The 20439-nt window shown below is 39.0% G+C and overlaps 1 long non-coding RNA gene across 2 annotated transcripts in view; it reads left to right on the top strand.

The window, feature by feature from the left end:
- The window catches only part of LOC149124540 (uncharacterized), a 45896-nt gene that overhangs the window by 17338 nt on the left and 8119 nt on the right, over positions 1–20439 (top strand). Inside the window, exons 2-3 of one of the 2 annotated variants that reach the window (XR_016212817.1) lie at positions 15622–15933; positions 19656–19792. This is a non-coding gene — a long non-coding RNA (uncharacterized LOC149124540). Of the gene's footprint in view, positions 1–15621; positions 15934–18604; positions 18828–19655; positions 19793–20439 lie in introns of those variants that run through there. The other variant, XR_016212818.1, reaches the window with a different exon arrangement.

Below are 20439 nucleotides of genomic sequence, written 5' to 3'. Positions count from 1 at the left end.
TGTGGAACATGTAGATATTTTCCTATACAATACACTTAATGGGGGACTATGTTTAGGAATGTACCAATGGTTTAGGCACATACTGAATAAAAATTTAACATTTATATCAATATGCTAATCCTAATTTGCTAATATTGAAATAATTTAACATAAAATTATGGAAAACATGAAGCTTAAAACTATTATCTTTGATATTGGCAACTTGAATTCAGGGCATGAACCATTTGCCAGTCTTGTTTCCAAATAAAAACAAGACACACTTTGGTATACTACTACAGTGCCAGCAGAGGGAGCTCATACTGTTCTGTTTTGTATTTTACTAAAGAAATTTTTCTTTTAAAAGCTATTGAATTCTGAAAAGTGATGTAGTTATGGTTTAAATAATAAAAATGTATTGGCCGGCGCCGTGGCTCACTAGGCTAATCCTCCGCCTAGCGGCGCCGGCACACCGGGTTCTAGTCCCGGTTGGGGCGCCGGATTCTGTCCTGGTTGCCCCTCTTCCAGGCCAGCTCTCTGCTGTGGCCAGGGAGTGCAGTGGAGGATGGCCCAGGTGCTTGGGCCCTGCACCCCATGGGAGACCAGGAAAAGCACCTGGCTCCTGGCTCCTGCCATCGGATCAGCGCGGTGCGCCAGCTGCAGCGCGCCAGCCGCGGTGGCCATTGGAGGGTGAACCAACGGCAAAAAGGAAGACCTTTCTCTCTGTCTCTCTCTCTCACTGTCCACTCTGCCTGTCAAAAAAAAATAATAATAAAAATGTATTAAACAGAATAGTACAGGTGGTTAAAATAAGAAATTCATTTCTATATAAAAAGATATAATGTTACTTAAACATGGCAATTAAGATTAATACTTTCAACTTATTTTACTAGTAGACTTTATTATTTTTTTTTTACCAAGAATTCTAGTTCTGGAAAGGCAGACTACAGTAAAATGGAAATATTTTAGCCTCAAGTAAAACATGACATAAAATATGACAAATGATGCCTTTAAATTTAATTCTTGCATAAAAAATGAAATGCATGATTCACACATGTTCCCATCCACTCGACTAGCCACTTAATATACACAGGTAAATGCAATGAGTAGTTTCTTATGCCTCCTTCCAAATTTCTTTATGAATATACAGACATAAGTTAATATAAAGTCATACGCCGGCGCCGCGGCTCACTAGGCTAATCCTCCGCCTTGCGGCGCCGGCACACCGGGTTCTAGTCCCGGTCGGGGCGCCGGATTCTGTCCCAGTTGCCCCTCTTCCAGGCCAGCTCTCTGCTGTGGCCAGGGAGTGCAGTGGAGGATGGCCCAAGTACTTGGGCCCTGCACCCCATGGGAGACCAGGATAAGCACCTGGCTCCTGCCACCGGATCAGCACGGTGCACCGGCCGCGCGCCGGCAGCGGTGGCCATTGGAGGGTGAACCAACGGCAAAGGAAGACCTTTCTCTCTGTCTCTCTCTCTCCTCTCACTGTCCACTCTGCCTGTCAAAAAAAAATATATAATAATCCATTTTTTCTTATGAAAATATCATATTCCTATTCTGTATCTCACTTTATCACTAATACAAGGAAAAATTCACATTATATTTTAGTTCTTTTCCTCAATCTTTCTGAAATACCTTTAAATAACTTGGGAATCTTTTCATAAGTCTACAGTATAAACATTATTCATCTTTTTAAAAAACCTTTAGTAGTGTATCTAGAAAGTACATTGCAAGAAAATATCATAATTTATCTTCTTGTGCCCACTTAATAAACTTGTTGAGTTCTTTTACAATCTTTTTTGATCACAAAAAATTCTTCAGTAATGACCTACCTTTTTGTACTTGTGAAAACTGTATGTCTGAAGAGTAAAATCTCAAAATGGGATTTCTAGGTAAAAGGACATAGGTGTTTGTAATAATGATAAATATTGCCCAATCACTTTCTATGAACGTTATACTACCTTATACTTATTTTGCAGTATGTCTGTTTCCTAACAATATTGACAATTGAGTGTTTTAAGCTTTTGAAGTTTGCTAATCTGATGGCACAAAACTGTATCTCATAGGTGTAATGTACATTTCATTGAACATTTTTTCAGCTATCAGATTCATTTGTATTTATTTTTTTGTCTGTTAATTAATTTTTTAAGGAATACAAATTACATAAGTACAACTTTAGGAATATAGTTATTCTTCCCACCATACCTGCCCCCCCCACTCACACTCCATCCCCTCCTCCTCCTCCTTCTCCCAGTCCTAGTCCCATTCTCCATTAAGATTTCACTTTCAATTAACTTTGTACACAGAAGACCAAATCTGTACTAAGTAAAGATTTCAACAATTTGCACACACACACACACACACACACAAACTGATTGAGCACTAGTTTTAAAGTTAACTCTCATAATGCAATGTCCTCTTTGTGGACAGAGGTCCTGCATGGGGAGTTAGTGGATAGTGACTCCTGTTGTTAATTTAACAGTTAACACTCTCATGTATGATGTCAGTGACCACCTGAGGCTCTTGACATGAGCTGCCTAGGCTATGGAAGCCTTTTGAATCCACAAACTTCATCATTATTTAGACAAGGCCATAAGCAAAGCGGAAGTTCTCTCTTTCCTTTATAGAAAAGAATATCCTTCTTTGATGGCCAGTTCTTTCCAACTGGGTCTCACTCAAGGAGATCCTTCATGTAGAACATTTTTTGCCACAGTGTCTTGGCTTTTCATGCCTGAAATGCTCTCACGGGCTTTTCAGCCAGACTAGGAAGCCTTAAGGGCTGATTCTGAAGTCAAAGTGTTACTTAAAACAATTGTCATTCTATGAGTCTGCTGTGTGGACTGCTTCCCATGTTAGAACATTTTCTCCTTTTTAATTCTTTCTATTATTACCAGACACTTGATCATACTTATATGATCCCTTTAACACATAATCCCATGTATATGAGCACTTAAAACTTAATATAATCACTTTAACACTTAAGATGGCATTTTTACCATCAAGCTTAATGGGATTGGGGTCCCATGGCAAATTCTTAAACTGTAACCTTAGAAGCAAGTCCATAGGAATGTATGCAGGACTCTACAGCTTTACAGTTACGAACTTACTCCTCCCTCTATTATTCTCACTCTTATTTTTTACTGAGATCTATTTTCAACTGACTTTATACACATATAATTATCTCTATGTTAAGTAAAGAGTTCAATGAATAGTATGAAGAAAACAAAACAAAACAAAAAAAGGAACTGTTCATTGACAGTTAAGACAAGGGCAGCTCAAGTCATCTCTTCTCGAAATGTCAATTACAGTTCTACAGATTTCATTTTAGGTGCTCTAAAGTTCTCACAGATCAGGGAGAGCACATAGTATTTATCCATTTGGGACTGGCTTACTACACTATGTATGATGTTTTCTAGATTCATCCATTTTGTTGCAAATGACAGGATTTCAATTTTTTTTTTACTTCTGTGTAGTATTCCATAGTGTACAAATTCCATGATTTCTTTTTCATTCTTAGGTTAACAGGCATTTAGGTTGATTCCATGTCTTAGCTATTATGAACTGAGCTGCAATAAACGTGGAAGGGCAGATAACTCTTTTGCTTACTGATTTCATTTCCCTTGGGTAAATTCCAAGGAGTGGGATGGTTGGGTCATATGGTAGGTCTATATTCACATTTCTGAGGTATATCCATACTATCTTCCACAGTAGCTTTACCAGTTTACATTCCACCAACAGTGGATTAGGGTACCTTTACCCTACATCCTGGCCAGCATTTGTTGCCTGTTTCTGTATGAAAGCCATTCTAACTGGGGTGGGGTGAAACCTCATTGTGCTTTTTGATTTGCAATTCCTTGACAGCTAGTGATCCTGAATATTTCTTCATGTGTCTGTTGGTCATTTTAATTTCCTCTTTTAAAAAATGTCTGTTTAAGTCCTTTGCCCATCTCTTAACTGGGTTGTTTGTTTTGTTGTTGTGGAGTTTCTTGATCTCTTTGTATATTCTGGTTATTAATCCTTTATCAGTTCCATAGTCTGCAAATAATTTCTCCCATTCGATCAGTTGCCTCTTCACTTTCCTGGGTATTTATTTTGCAGTACAAAAGCTTCTCAATTTGATGTAATGCCATTTGTTAATCTTGGCTTCGGTTCCCTGTACCTCTGGGATATTTGTCCCTTTTGGACTGGCTTATTTCACTAAGTATGATGTGTTCCAGATTCCTCCATTTTGTTGCAAATGACTGGATTTCATTTTTTTTTTCTGCTGTGTAAAGTTTCATAGAGTACATATTCCATAATTTCTTTATCCAGTTCTGTTGATGGGCATTTAGGTTGATTCCATGTCTTAGCTATTGTGAATTGAGTTGCAATAAACATTGAGGTGCAGACAGCTTTTTTATTTGCCAATTTAATTTCCTTTGGGTAAATTCCAAGGAGTGGTATGGGTGGGTCATGTGAAAGGGTTATATTCAGGTTTCTGAGGAATCTCCAAACTGTCTTCCATAGTGGCTTTACTAGTTTGCATTCCCACCAACAGTGGATTAGTGTGCCTTTTCCCCCACATCCTTGCCAGCATCTATTGTTGGTAGATTTCTGAATGTGAGTCATTCTAACCGGGGTGAGGTGAAACCTCATTGTGGTTTTGATTTGCATTTCCCTGATTGCTAGTGCTCCTGAACAATTTTTCATGTGTCTGTTGGCCATTTGGATTTCCTCTTTTAAAAAATGTTTATTGAGGTCCTTGGCCCATATCTTAAGTGGGTTGTTTGTTTTGATGTTGTGGAGTTTCTTGATCTCTTTGTAGATTCTGGTTATTAACCCTTTATCAGTTGCATAGTTTGCAAATATTTTTCCCATTCTGTCGGTTGCCTCTTCACTTTCCTGATGTTTCTTTTGCAGTACAGAAACTTCTCAATTTGATATAATCCCAATTGTTAATTTTGGCTTTGACTGCCTGTGCCTCTGGGTCTTTTCCAAGAAATCTTTGCTTGTGCCTATATCTTGCAGGGTTTCTCCAATGTTCTCTAATAATTTGATGGTGTTGGGTCATAGATTTTGATCTTTAATCATGTTGAGTGGATTTTTGTGCAAAGTATAAGGTAGGGGTCTTGCTTCATGCTTCTTCATGTGGAAATCCAGTTTTCCCAGCACCATTTGTTGAATAGACTTCCTTGCTCTAGGAATTGATTTTAGATCCTTGATCAAAAGTAAGTTGGCTATAGATGTTTGGATTGATTTCTGGTGTTTCTATTCTGTTCCATTGGTCTCTCCATCTGTTTTTGTACTAGTACCAGGCTGTTTTGATTTTAACTGCCTTGTACTATGCCTTGAAATCTGGTATTGTGATGCCTCCAGCTTTGTTTTTGTTGTATAAGATTGCCTGAGCTATTTGAGATCTCCTGTGTTTCCATATGAATTTCAGCATCATTTTTTTCCAGATCTGAGAAGAATGTCTTTGGTATTTTGATTGGTATTGCATTGAATCTGTAAATAACTTTTGGAAGAATGGACATTTTCATGATATTGATTCTTCCAATCCATGAGCATGGAAGATTTTTCCATTTTTTTGTATCTTGTGCTATTTCTTTCTTTAATGTTTTGTAATTCTCATTGTAGATCTCTTTGACATTCTTGGTTAAATTTATTCCAAGGTATTTGATTTTTTTTTTTTTTTGTAGCTATTGTGAAATGGCATTGATCTTAAATGCTCTATCTCAGCCTTGGCATTGTCTGTGTATACAAAGGCTGTTGATTTTTGTGTATTGATTATATATTCTGCTACTTTACCAAACTCTTCTATGCATTCCAATATAGGATCCCCTATATATAGAATCATGTCATCTGCAAATAGAGATAGTTTGACTTCCTCCTTCCCAGTTTGTATCTCTTTGATTTATTTTTATTGCCAAATGGCTCTGGCTAAAACTTCCAGGACTATATTGAATAGCAATAGTAAGAGTGGGCATCCTTGTCTGGTACCGGATCTCAGTGGGTCCTGAGTTGTGGGCGTCTACGCCCTCCACATAGGTCCATGTGTCCCTCTAATTTGTGTAGAGTTTTCTCCCTAACTCTTCCCTGAGACTGCACTCTCCACTTTTTTTAAACTGTCTTCTCCTAGACTAGAGCAGTAAGCTCCCTCCCCTAGTCCAGGTTACTTCTGGGAGTAACTGACCATGCAGGGGACACAGACATCGGCAATGACGGAGACTGCTCCATCTCACAAAGCAAATTTGTTAGATAGGATAAACAGAGACTTCCAGACACCAGACAAGCAGGGCCTGTACTACACCCCTCATAAGCAGGAAGCAGCTACAGAAGAGATGATGATTCTACATCCCTTAACATCCCTTACGATTAAGGAAATGGGGAGTGTCTGAGGAGGGAATGATGCAGGCAGGCATACAGGTTAAAATTGATCAGGTTTGTAAGCTGGAAGACCAGGCCTTCACCATGCCCCTTTGTGACCCACGCCCCTACCTGGCCACACTTGTGCACCCACCAGCCAGTCAAGTTAATTAGGCACTCCCCATTGGAAGTGGATTAAAAGCCTGGGACATGGTATGCTGGGCCCCTTCCTTTCTCTGGCCTTTTGCCAGTACAGGGCTTGCTGTGGCCCTGTGCCTCCAGGGCACGTGGTCTTTGGGCCACCTGCCACTTACTTCTTGGCCTAGATGCTCCTCCATGTGGCTGGTTCCTGGTACTTGGTATGAACCCAGATTTATCCCTCTCTTTTAGATAAAGCCCTCACTCTCCTATGCATTTCTCTCACTGAATAAAAGCTTAAAAATGTGCCATGCTGCCTCATTCATTTATGCCGGTATTCAGAATTCTTCTCTGAATATTAGGCAAGAATCCACAAAGGCTTATTAATATTGGGAATTTATTAATAAGCACACAGTGATATCGTGTGGCACCCCATGTACCAATTTCACTGCCTCCTAGGCGCATCAGCAGAAAGCAGAGTACTGGGGACACAAACTAGCACTCTGAAATGGGATTCAGGTGCTCCATGCCATGGCTTAATGCACTGCACTACAATGTCTGCCCCTTAGTTCTAATTTTGAAGAATATTTTCACTAGATACAAATTTGTGAGTTGACAACACTTTCCTTTCAGCCACTGTCTCTTTGGTCACTGCTATTGGTTGTTTGGTTGAAGATTTATTTATTTGAAAGGCAAGTTATGGAGAGAAAGAGAGAGAGAGAGAGAGATCTTCCATCTGCTGGTTTACAGCCTAAATAGCCACAGTGGCCAGGACTAGGTCAAGCCAGAACCATGTGTGTGTGTGTGTGTGTGTGTGTGTGTGTGTGTATATATATATATAAAACCTTCCTCCATGTTTTCTAATGACTTAACCATTTTATTTTTCTAGTGCTGTTCCTTTTATGTTGGTAACCCCTTCAAATGTTGACTTCTCTCCAGCTTCTGACACATTTTGGTTGCTCTCTGGTTCATTTAGGTGATTGTTTTCTTTTTTTTTTTTATTAAAATATTTTTTTTATTTATTTTTTTTTTATTTTTGACAGGCAGAGTGGACAGTGAGAGAGAGAGACAGAGAGAGAAAGGTCTTCCTTTGCCGTTGGTTCACCCTCCAATGGCCGCCGCTGCAGCCGGCGCACCGCGCTGATCCAATGGCAGGAGCCAGGAGCCAGGTGCTTTTCCTGGTCTCCCATGGGGTGCAGGGCCCAAGCACCTGGGCCATCCTCCACTGCACTCCCTGGCCATAGCAGAGAGCTGGCCTGGAAGAGGGGCAACCGGGACAGAATCCGGCGCCCCAACCGGGACTAGAACCCGGTGTGCCGGCGCCGCAAGGTGGAGGATTAGCCTATTGAGCCACGGCGCCGGCTAGGTGATTGTTTTCTAAGCAAGATTTTTATTTCTGAATTATACAGGGTGGCTTTTTTTTATACCAGTGCAGAGATTTGAGCTTAGTGAATAAGGAATGGACACAGGAAGCCCCAAGTAGCAGACTGAATGACTGTGGCCTGCTAAAAGACAATGAAAGTAAGAATAAAGAGAAGGTTACTCTGCTTCCAGTCTAGCATTCTGCTAATGCATCTTGGGAGGCAGCAGATGAGAGTTCAAGTGAGAAATGATAATCCCGTATGAGAGACTCAAATGGAGTTCCAGGCTCCCTACTTCAACTTGGCCAAGCATAGGCTGTTGTGGCATTTGGGGAGTGGACCAGAGGACCATGCAAGCAAAATTAGCATGCCTGTATAGAAGATAAAAACTTGGAAGAAAAAATTAAAAATGTAGGCACTTCCAGTCTAGAAATGAAAAGCCAAAATAGAAAAATAGGGAAATTTAGTAAATCCCTTGCATGATTTCCTATTGTCTTCAATAATATTCAATAATACAATGTCCACTAGGAGAAAGTATGTCACAAGCCAATGCTGGTATTATTTTAAGCTTTATGAAAAGCACTTACAGTTCTCAAACAACCACCAAAATAACAGGGGGAGAATTTGCATAAGTGTACTATTTATAGGGACATTTATTTGTGGTAACTTCCTTAATACCAAAATCATGGAGATTCAAAGTGATCAAAAGTTAATCCTTTCAACACTCTGTAATATAAGCTCTGGGGAAAAGATTATGAGGAGAACAGGGGACAAAAACAATGATGTGGTTTTTTCCAAGGTCATGAATTGAATCAGCAGCCAACCAAAGCTGCTGACTCCCAAAAAATATGACTCATTGTTCTTCACATTTCCATACCTTATTTTAGTTTCTCACAACGATTGGTGTGTTTTGGAATTTTTTGGTAGGTGATTGGCAGGAAGTAAAAAATGGCCATATGTTTGAAACTCAGCATCATCTGCCCTAACAAGAGAGGAGAACACAAATGTAAAGGAAGATGTAAATAATGCAACCCTCCCCTAAAAAAAATCTATAGAAAAAATAACTGGTAGTAGAGTGTAATTTGAGGTATCAGAACTTTCAATATTCAGTATGCCAGAGAGTACACCTAAAGCTAAATACTTCGTTTTCCTGTAACGCAATTTTTTTTTGACAGGCAGAGTTAGACAGTGAGAGAGAGAGAGACAGAGAGAAAGGTCTTCCTTCCGTTGGTTCACTCCCCAGATGACCGCTACGGCCGGAGCGCTGCGCAGATCCGAAACCAGAAGCCAGGTGCTTCCTCCTGGTCTCCCATGCGGGTGCAGGGCCCAAGGACTTGGGCCATCCTCCACTGCCTTCCTGGGCCACAGCAGAGAGCTGGACTGGAAGAGGAGCAACCGGGACAGAATCCGGTGCCCCAACCAGGACTAGAACCCGGGGTGCCGGCACCTCAGGCGGAGGATTAGCCTAGTGAGCCATGGCGCCGGCCATGTAACATAATTTTGTACTTAAGAACAGGGCAAAGAATTCTAGAATAACATTCATTTATCCAGCATCCCTAAATGCAGCTATCATATTCACTTTTTTTCCTCTCCCACTCTTTTTCTCTCTCTTTCCTCCACCTACAAACACACATTTTCTGAACCATTTAAGATTAACTTGTAGTTTTGATGCCTTTCTCCTGCTATACCCCCCCAGTGTGTATTTCATAAAAAGGTCATTTTTTACATAACCACAACAAAATAATCTATATTAAGCCATTAATACTGACTCAATGCTATTATTTAGGATAGCACCCTTATCCATATTTAATCAATTGTTCCAAAAATGGCAAATGAAATGTGAGATCATGCATCACATTCATTGGTCATCTCTCTTTATTTTCCTATATTACAGAAATCTTCAGACTCTCTTAGTATTTTGTGAAATTAACTTTTTTTTAATATTAGACTTTTTTCCTATTGGGTTTGTATGTTCTCTTGATTAGATTCAAGTTAAGCACTTTCAGCAGGAATATCCCAGAAGTGATTCTGTGTTCTCAGTTTATCACATTTCTTTGTTCTATTATTGGTGATGTTATCATTTATCAGTTGGTCAAGGTGGTGTCTGTCATGTCTCTCCACTGTAACATTACCATTTTATTTATTATAACCAATAAATGCCTGTGGAAAGTAGTTTGAGATGATATAACTATTGTATAACTCCTTAACCATTTACACATTATTTTTATTATGATAACTCCTGTCTGAATCAGTTTTAATTAGTATCTTTGAAGTAAATTTCCTCATAAATGTTATTTCATACAAAATTTTAATATAATTATAAAATTTTGGAGATGGTGTTGTGGCACAGTGGGTAAAACCACTGCCTACAATTGCCAGCATTTCATATGGGCACCAGTTCATGTCCCAGCTGTTCCACTTCTGATCCAGCTCCCTGTTAATTATCTGGGAAAAGCAGTGGAGAATGGCCCAAGTGGGCCCCTGCACCCTCGTGAGAGACTGGAAGAAGTTCCTAGCTCCCAGCTCTTGGGCCAGCTCCACCCATTACCGCCATCTGAGGAGTGAACCAGTGGATGGAAGATCTTTCTCTGTGTGTCTCTTCCTCTCTCTCTGTAACCCTTTCAAATAAAAAAGTAAAACTTTTATTATAGGATAATTCTTATAATCTAAAAATACTGTAATAATTTGTATATAGAGGTAGTATACAATTTTAGTATGCCTAACAATGAGCTAAGGATCATAAATGAAGGACCTTACTCAGGGATGAAAATGTCCTATAATTGACCTATAGAGATGGATGTACCACTTGACAAAGTTACTAAAAATCACTGACTCATGTTCAAGAAGTTGGTTAATTTTATGATATATAAGATGTACCTTATTAAGGATGTAAAAATAGTAAAAATGTTAAGTTACAGAAATATTAGTAGAATGATTTGAGTGAGATCACAAAAACAAAGGCCAGTGAATGTCATGATTTATATAAATAACAAATAATCTTCAGCTAACAAGGGTTTCTTCCTTCTTTTACATCATGGGTCTCTTCAACAGGCTGAGGAAGTATAATGATTGGAATATCTAAAATATATATAATTACAAAGAAAATTAATTATAATGAGAACATTATTAAAATAGTTTGGTTGTAATATAATAATATATGAGATTTTAGAATGTGTTAAATGAAAATAGATTCAAAATATTGTCAAGTCAAAGTTAAATTTTTGTTTTACAACATTTGTCAGTATAAAGGCTAATTTTACTTAGTGTGTGTAAAAACTTTCTTTGATAGAGCAATGTATGTCATGTAAGACTTCCAGTTGATGTTAAGTTTTTATTTCCATATTTTGGTTACAAGTGTTGATAATCCACAGTCTTAAAAATGTATTACCATAAATGTAAATGAAGTTTTCATAGCTTCCATAATAAGAAATGAATAGGTTCTCTCAAGGAACACAAGTAATCTCTTAGTTTTGTTTGTGATAGCAAATTACTGTAGACTGAAAAACTTTAATGAAAGACCTATACTAATCACAGTTCTGGAAACTGGAAGTCCAACATCAGGGTGCCAGCATAGTCAAGTTCTGATGAAGGGCCTCTTACAGGTTACAGATTACTGACTTGATGTATCCTCACATGGCAGAGAGGTAAGAAGCACACTCTTGTCTTTTTACAAAGGCACTCATCTCCATTTGTGAGTTCTCCATCCTCATTACCTAATCACCTCCCAAACACTCCATCTTCTAATACCATCACATTGGGGGTTAGGATTTAAGCATATGAATTTGGGGGCCCCGTGTTGTGGTGCAGTGGGTTAAGCCATTGCCTGCCGTGCTGGCATCACATATGGGCACCCATTCCTGTCTCTGCTGCTCCACTTCTGATCCAGCTCCCTGCTAATGCACTTGGGAAAGCAGCAGAAGATGGCCCAGGTGCTTAGGTCCCTACCACCCTCATGGGAGACCTGGCTCCTGGCCTTGACCTGGCCCAGTTCAGGCTTTTCAGCCACTTGGAGAGTGAACCACCAGATGGAAGGCCTTTCTCTCTCTCTCTCCTCTTTCTCTAACTCAGCCTTTCAAAGAAATAAATAAATCTTTAAAAAAATAAGCATATGGATTTGAGGAACACACAAACATCAATCTATTACAAACACCAAAATTCTCTAAATCTATTTGAACTAAATTTCTATTATGAGGTTATACAATTTCACCATTCAGAAACCCAGAATTGCATTCTATTTGGCAGGTTCCCATGTGAGGGTATCTGTAGACAGGGAGGCTGAGATATAATGCTAAAGTATTTTTGAGGGAGTGGTGAACATAAATGATGTTTTTGAGATCTCTGCAATGACTTCTCTGTGCTATGAAATTATCTTTGATTTCTATTGGTGGCAAGACCATAGGGTCCAACATTTTTGCCAACATTCATATCTGAAGTGCTTTCTAAATTTTAGTTAAATGTTACTGAAAATAGAGATCATTTTTTTTGCCTACCTAAGTTCAAGGGCTCTCTGATTTCTATCCATGTATTCTTTCTTCATCTAGGGACACCAGGTTAAGGATTCCTGATATGAACAAAAATTATGATCCTCACATATTTCCCATTTGGTATAGTTACAGATTCCCTAATGGTAGCATAACACACCATTAAAGCCAGAACATTTTAAGTGAAAAGGAAAATTCCTGGTTCTGTCTAAGTTAGCTCCAAAGACTTGAAAATAGAATCCCAATTCTCACTTTATTTCAAGAATCTTCCTTATAAAATATGGTCAAAATACTTAGTGCTGTTTAAAAAAAAAAAGTGCTGAGACATCTCTTTCAGCTTTCTCATTTCTAGGCATTATTCCAACCTGGGGTTTTTCTGCCTTGTCACTTGTGATAGGAAGAAATTGATATTCTTTATTCTTCTGTCCAGTTTGGGACTTTTTGTTTGTTTGTCTTGCATTATCATCTAAATTCTGATTTTGAATTCCTTTTTAAACTCATTGCAAGAAGTTGCACAGTTACTTGTTCTTGAGCAGTTAAATCTTTCCTTTAGTTTTCTGAAAAAAGAGAGAAAAATAGTATTTCTTCTACTTATATACAATCAAAAGAGAACTTTCTGGAGTTAGGTAAGAATTTATATGCAATAAAAATTATACCATCTGTAAATACTGATGGAGTTTGCAGATTCAAAAGGCTTCCATAGCCTTGGCAGCTCATGTCAATAGCCTATATTGGTCACTGATGTCATAGATAAGAGTGTTAATTGTTAAATTAACAACAAGTATCACTAGGCACTTATTTCCCATGCAGGACCTCTGTCCTCAATGAGTTGTATTATGAGAACTAACTGTAAAACTTGCTCTCAGTTTTGTGTGTGTGCATGTGTGTGCAAATTGTTGAAATCTTTACTTAGTATGGAGTTGGTCTTCTGTGTATAAAGTTAATTGAAAATGAATCTTAATGGAGAATGGGCTGGGGAATGGGAGAGGGAGGAGGCGGTGGGGTATGAGTAGGGGTGGGAGGGTGGGTATGATTGGAAGAATCACTATATTACTAAAGTTGTACTTATGAAATTTTTATTCCTTAAGTAAAAGGTTTATTTGGGGGAAAAAGGCAAAATAAAAATAAAGTTATACCACCTGGAAGTCAAATTTGTGCTTTAATTCAAATTATGCCAAATTGGCTGCTTCTGAGAATGTGTTTCTGAGCCTCACTCAGTTTTTCTTTCTCTCCTTTTAAAACAAGATTTATTTATCTATTTGAAAGTCAAAAGTGACAGAGAGAAATTTTCCATCCACTGGTTCACTCCCTAGATGACCACAAAGGCCAGGACTGGGCCAGGCCAAAATCAGGAGTCAGGAGCTTCTTCTAGGTCTCCCACATGGGTGGAAGGGGCCCAGACACTTGGACTATCTTCCACTCTTTTCCCAGGACATTAGCAGGTAGGTGGATCAGAAGTGGAGCAGCCAGGACTTGAACCAGTGCCTACCTGCAATGCTGGTGCTGCAGGCAGCAGCTTTACCCTCTATGTCACAATGTCAGCCCTTCACTCAGTTTTTCTGATGTGGAAAATGAGTGGTGATTTCTTAAATGATTTCTAAGGTATTTTCTACATGTAAAAATTTAATGAGTCATGCCTGAATTTAACCCAGTCATCAAATGGATGTTGCTGATGCCCCCACCAACTTGACCCATTTGGTGGCTTGCTCACCCCCTAGCTGTTATAAACATTTGCTCTTATTCACAGCTGCCCTGATCTAGGGAGAATTGCTCTCTTTCCCTCAATAGAACATTGGAGCAGCCACACCCTAACTTACTGTCATAGAGCACAGAAGCTGGCCCCTTTCCCTCAAGTGAACTATAGTTTCTCACAGAACTAGACAGAAGGTATTGTCCTGAAGAGAATACCTTCTCACCAAGCTACGTCCCCCACTATCCTGCTTCCCTCTTCCTCCTCCTCATTCTTCTTCTGTAAAGATTTATTTATTTACTTGAAAGGCAGAGTTACAGTCAGACAGAGGGAGAGAGAGAGAGGTCTTTCATCCACTGATTCACTTCCCAAATGGCTGCAACAGCCAGAGTTGGGGCAGTCTGAAGCCAGGAGCCAGGAGCCAAGCACTTAGGCCATCCTCCATTGCTTTCACAGGCATATCAGTAAGAAACTGGATCGAAAGTGGAGCATCCAGGACTAATATGGGCACCCATATCCATTATGCCCAGCACCGGCCCCCTCCCCTACTTCTGACAGCACTCCCTCAGCTAATCGTTTAACAAGAATCATCATCACAGGCTCTTCTTTAGAGAACATAATAGACAGCATCTGTCATGAAACTTGATAGAACTTGATAGACAACATCTTACAGTAAGGTATTCAGCAAATCTCTTCGAACTGAGATTGAAGTGAATGAATGCAGTTAATCTGTTTAATGTTAATCACAGCCGAGAACTATTTCTTAGCAAGCACTATAAGCTTATCTGCAAATCTGCCTCTGTTTCTTTCTGATAAAATTAATTCATTCATTTCCAGAAGGAGCCTTCCCCAAATGATTATTTAATGTTCAGCAGAGGATGGGCTAACCCTAAGCACTTGCCCAAGTCATCAAAGTAGTGAACTCAATATGGAGAGAGGAGAAAAACACTAATAGCTCATATTCCCAGAGTTCAGCACCTTCAATTAATTATTTATTTCTAATATAACGGGGTACATTATCAACTTAATAGCAATGCAATATTAAGAATGCATGAGAAAACAATGCATAAGTGCCTAAATGTGAGACTAACTTTCAATTATTCAATGTAGGGATGAGTAATGTAGCTGAGTGGGTTGGAATGGATTATACAGATTGTACCAAACCCCAGAGAACAGATAAAACACTCATTTATTAACATTTCTTCTTTTAACTAATAACCCTGTTTTTTTTTTAAGTGGAAAAAGCAGCCTTGTAAATTTTAAAATCTCTGATTCGAAAGAAATCCTCTGAAATTACTCCTGAGAACAATCACAAAAACAAGAGTCACTCCTATTTTTAAGAGCAGTAAAATCCCAGATACCACAAATTGGATGATGGTTCCAAAGGTGCTTGGACTCTGCCCTTCACTTAGCTCATGTTATCAGTCCCTGAGGCCTCAAATTATTATATTTTAGTTGGTATTCAGTTGGAAATGTGCACCTGTTTGTTGCCGATTAAGACATTCTCAGTTAAGAGTAGTATAAATTGCATTGCTTTTACTTTCTTATTTCCTGATAGTGCAGTTGACCTGAAAAAAAAATGTTGTTCTTAAGAAATAAATACTTCCTTTTTTTTTTTTTTTTTTTACAGGCAGAGCCAGACAGTGAAAGAGAGAGACAGAGAGAAAGGTCTTCCTTCTGTTGGTTCACCCCCCAAATGGCTGCCATGGCCACCAGTGCACTGCGCTGATCTGAAGCCAGGAGCCAGATGCTTCCTCCTGGTCTCCCATGTGGGTGCAGGGCCCAAGCACTTGGGCCATCCTCCACTGTCTTCGCGGGCCACAGCAGAGAGCTGGACTGGAAGAGGAGCAACCGGGACAGAATCTGGCGCCCCAACCAGGACTAGAACCCGGGGTGCTAGCGCCGCAGGCGGAGGATTAAACTACATATATCTGTTATGGAGGTGAGGTGTGTTTTGATTTCACTGTGATTTTCCCCCTGAACTCATGCAATATCTTAATGATATGAAGAGGATGGAAACTTAATCTAAGGCATTTAGAGGTGGAGCTTTTGAGATGTGATTGGACTGGATTAACTCATTAGGGTCAAGCTCCATGATTGAATTCTAGTGACTTTGTAAAGAAAGGAACAGAAACCAGACAGACATATGTGTTCCCACCATGATGTGATGTAGTCTAGGGGCACAGGGGGCCTCATAAGAGTCAGTCCTTTGCTGCTTGAGCCTCTTACTTCTAGAACCAGGTGTCAAAGCCTACCACATTTCCTTACAAAATATCCTTTCTTGGGTATTTGGCTATAATAAGGCAAAATTGAGTGATACATGGGGCCAGCGCTGTGGCACAGTGGTTAAAGCCCCAGCCAGCAGCACCAGCATTCCACGTGGGTGCTGGTTCGAGTCCTGACTGCTCCACTTCCAATCCAACTCTCTGCTGTGGCCTGGGAAAGCAGAAGATGGCCCAAGTCCTTAGGCCTCTGCACCTTTGTAGACCTGGAGGAAGTTCCTGGCTCCTAGCCTCAGATCAGCTCAGCTCTGGCCATTGTGGTCATCTGGTGAGTGAACTGGTGAATGGAAGACTTCGCTCTATTCTCTCTCTCTCTCTCTCTCTCTCTCTCTCTCTCTGGCTCTACCTCTCTCTGTAACTCCGTCTTTCAAATAATAAAATCAATATTTTTTAAAAAACCTGAATGATACAAGGAATTTTATGTGTTATAGTGCACACAAACTCTGCAAGACCAATTTTAGCCATCTTGAAGAGAATTGAGAATTCTGCATATTGAGAATGCAGTCATGTGATGCATAATCATATTTCAGTCAATGACACTGTTTATACAATAGTTGTTCCATAAGATCTCTGTTTTTTAAAGATTTATTTATTTCTTTGAAGGGCAGAGTTAAAGAGAGGCAGAGATAGAGAGGCAGAGAGAGAAAAGTCTTTTATTCACTGGTTCACACCACAAATAGCTGCAACAGCCAGAGCTAGGTCAGACTGAAGCCTGGAGCCAGGAGCTTCATCTAAGCCTCCCACATGGGTGCAGGGCTGAAGGACTTGAGTCATCCTCCACTGCTTTTCCAGTCACATGGGATAAGAAGTGGTGAAGCCAGGACTGGAACCAGCGCCCACATGGGATGCCAATGCTGCAGGTGGCAGCTTTAATCCGCTACACCATAACACCAGCCCCAATAAATAAATCTTTAAAAAAATTGTAGCAGAGCTGAAAAATTCCTATTATCTACTATTTTTACTGTACCTTTTCCATATTAAGATGTTTAGATATACATATACTATTATGTCATAATTGTCAACAGTATTCATTTGGTATAGTAACATGCTATAGAAGTTTGTAGTCTAGGAACAATAGGTTATATACCCTATAGCCCAAATGTGTAGGCTATGCCATCTAAGTTCATGTAAATGCACTCTATGATGTTTGCACAATGATGAAATTGCCTAACAAGTCATTTCTCAGAATGTATCCTATTCATTAAATAACACACATTGTGTGTCTATGTATATTTATTTTTATTTATTTACTTTTTTGACAGGCAGAGTGGAAAGTGAGAGAGAGAGCATTTTATTGAAGCTGCTGAGCTAAACTGAGTTACCAGTTCCCAAACTCTCTATATAAGTAGAAAAATATAAGTAGAAACTCTCTATATAAGTAGAATTTGCTGATTAAAATGAATCTAAGCTTTTTCATTGATATGCCTTTCATTAAGGTAATAATTAACAGTGTTTGAAATAGGTTTTTGAACATGGAATACATCATGTGGCATGTTTCATAAACAAGTAAGATAATTATATTACCTTTTCAGCATACAAATTATGAAATTGTTTTGAGTGTGACATAAGTGAAACAAAACATGGGGGGTGTTTTTCACAAGGCTACTTTTCTTCTTGTAATTATAATTAAAGCCATTTAATTCATGAAAAACTTCTGCCTTGTAATGTGTGAAAAGATAAAAAAATAACAAGAAACTGCACTTTGGAATTTGGGCACTTTTTTTAACCAAAAAGCATTAGGAACATCAAAAAATAATGTTTCAATATTCTGGGGAACAGAAAGAAGAGAAAAATTGTCTTCTTTATGTATTACATATGCAAATTTGTGGTTTACGTCATTTCTTAAAGACTTATCAAATTTATAAACTATGAATATTTTACACATGGCAAATTCATACACATATTTTATTTTGAGTTGAGGCTCGTCACCTTGGAGGTAAGCTATATTCTTTGCGTAGAAGCCCTTTTCGAGTCTGAGGAAGTTCCTGTCTATTCTAGTTTGTTGAACATTTTTAACAAGATAAATGTTGAATTTTGTCAAATGGTTTTTCTGCATCAGTTGATGATAATCACCTCTTGTTTCTTCTTTCAATTGCTAATATTATGAAATACAATGATTGAATTTTGAACATTGACCTAGCCCTATATTCCTTGGATAAATTCCACTTGTTGTCATGTACTTTTCTTTTCACATATTGTTGGATCTCATTTGCTACATATTAAAAAGATCGGGGCTGGTGCTGTGGTGAAGTGGGTTAATGACCTGGCCTGAAGTGCCGGCACCCCATATGGGCACCGGTTCGAGATCCAGCTGCTCCACTTCCAATCCAGCTCTCTGCTATGGCCTGGGAAAGGAGTAGAAGACTTGGGCCCTGCACCCACGTGGGAGATCCGAAAGAAGCTCCTGGCTCCTGGCTTCAGATCTGCGCAGCTCCGGCCGTTATGGCCAGTTGGGGAGTGAACCATCGGATGAAAGACCTCTCTCTCTCTCTGCTTCTCCTCTCTCTGTGTAACTCTGACTTTCAAATAAATAAATAAATCTTTTTTAAAAGAAGATTGCATAGAATTTCTTTTATTTCTTCTTAGATGTTTGGTGAAATAATCATGGCCTGAATATTTCTTTTTCAGAAGGTTTTAAACAATGAATTCAATTTTTTGAATAGAATTATTCAGATTATCTACTTCAACTTGAGTAAGGTTTGGTAGTTTGTGGTTTTCAAGGAATTTCTTTTCATCTTGTATGCCTGTGGGTGATTAAATTATGTGCATAGGGTATTTCTGGTATTCTCTTAATATCCCTTTAGTGTTATACTGTTTTACATTCCTGAAGTTAGCATTTGAGGTCTTTGTCCCTTTTTGTCAATCTCTTAGAGAGATTTATCAATCCCCTCTCCATTTTTTTTTTGAAGAACCAACATTTTGTTTCATTGACTTCCACTATTGTTTGTTTTCCACTTCATTAATTTCTCCTCTAATCTTTATTATTTTCTTCATTCTTCTTGCTTTGACTTTATTTTTTTCATCTTCTGCTAGTTCCTGAGTTGGAAACTTACATTATTGATTTGAGAGTTTTCTTCCTTTCTAATATAAATATTTAATACTGTAAATGTACCAGTAGACACCACTTTAGCTACTGTCACTTAATTTTAAGGTGTTTGTGTATTAACATTATTAGCCTTCTTTCTGTCTTATATGTCATAAATATTTCCTTCAGTTTGTTGGTATACTTTGATTTTATTTATAGTGGGATTTCTTGTCATGGAAAAATTTTAATTTTTGCATAGTCAAATTTAGCATTTTTCAATTGTATTCTGGATTGTGGGCCTTAATCAGAAGTTTTTCATTTCAGGGTAAAGAGGAATTCATCTATGCTTTCTTCCAGTGTCACCCACCCAAAATTGTGAGCCCATTTCCTGGAGAGTTCAATCAAGAATTGCACCAGAAGGTGATGTTGTATAAAATAATTTCTTTGTGGAAACCATAGGAAATCATTTCCAAAGCCATGACTCCATGACCAGGGTAAATGGATATCTTTTGTTTTAGGGGGAAATGAATATGTAAGATGGGAAATTCATGTCTTTACCTGTGGGGGTGACTACAAGTTCATGTAGACACAGTTCAGCAACAATCCCCAACACAGGTTGCATGGTGTGATAATAAAGTTTAAGCTCCTGCTGGGGCACAGATCTTAGTATGAAGGAAGGGGTAACCCATGCATACCTTTTGACCCATCTGCACAGGTGTTGTTTTCTCAGTAGTGTCTGGGCCAGTCCAGGATGGCAGGTGATTACATCTTCTCCTGGAATGTGACTGAAAACCTGAAAGACAAGTTCAGAGAATAGCGGGTGCTTTTACATCCTTGAAATAGAACTGTGTCACAAAAAAGACTTTTTAAAAACATCAGTGCTTTTCTTTGTTTGTTTGTTTGTTTAAAAGGGAGAGGAAAAGAAAGAGATTTCCCAGCTGCTGGTTCACTAAACGAATGGCTACAACAACCAGCATTGCATCAGGCCAGAAGCTGGAACTCAATCCAGGTCTCCCACATGGGGTGTCAGGGACCCAAACATTTGATCTATCAACAACTGCATTAGCAAGAAAAGAGCTGTGCCTCAAACCCAGGCGCTCCAATACAAACGCAGGCATTTCAAGCCATGTTCTAACTGGTG

This window comes from Oryctolagus cuniculus, chromosome 9, assembly GCF_051225735.1.
Source record: "Oryctolagus cuniculus isolate XC-2025 breed Fujian yellow rabbit chromosome 9, ASM5122573v1, whole genome shotgun sequence".
Taxonomy (NCBI): domain Eukaryota; kingdom Metazoa; phylum Chordata; class Mammalia; order Lagomorpha; family Leporidae; genus Oryctolagus; species Oryctolagus cuniculus.
The sequence above is the reverse complement of the archived record's forward strand: the minus strand, read 5'-3'. Positions and strand labels throughout refer to the sequence as shown.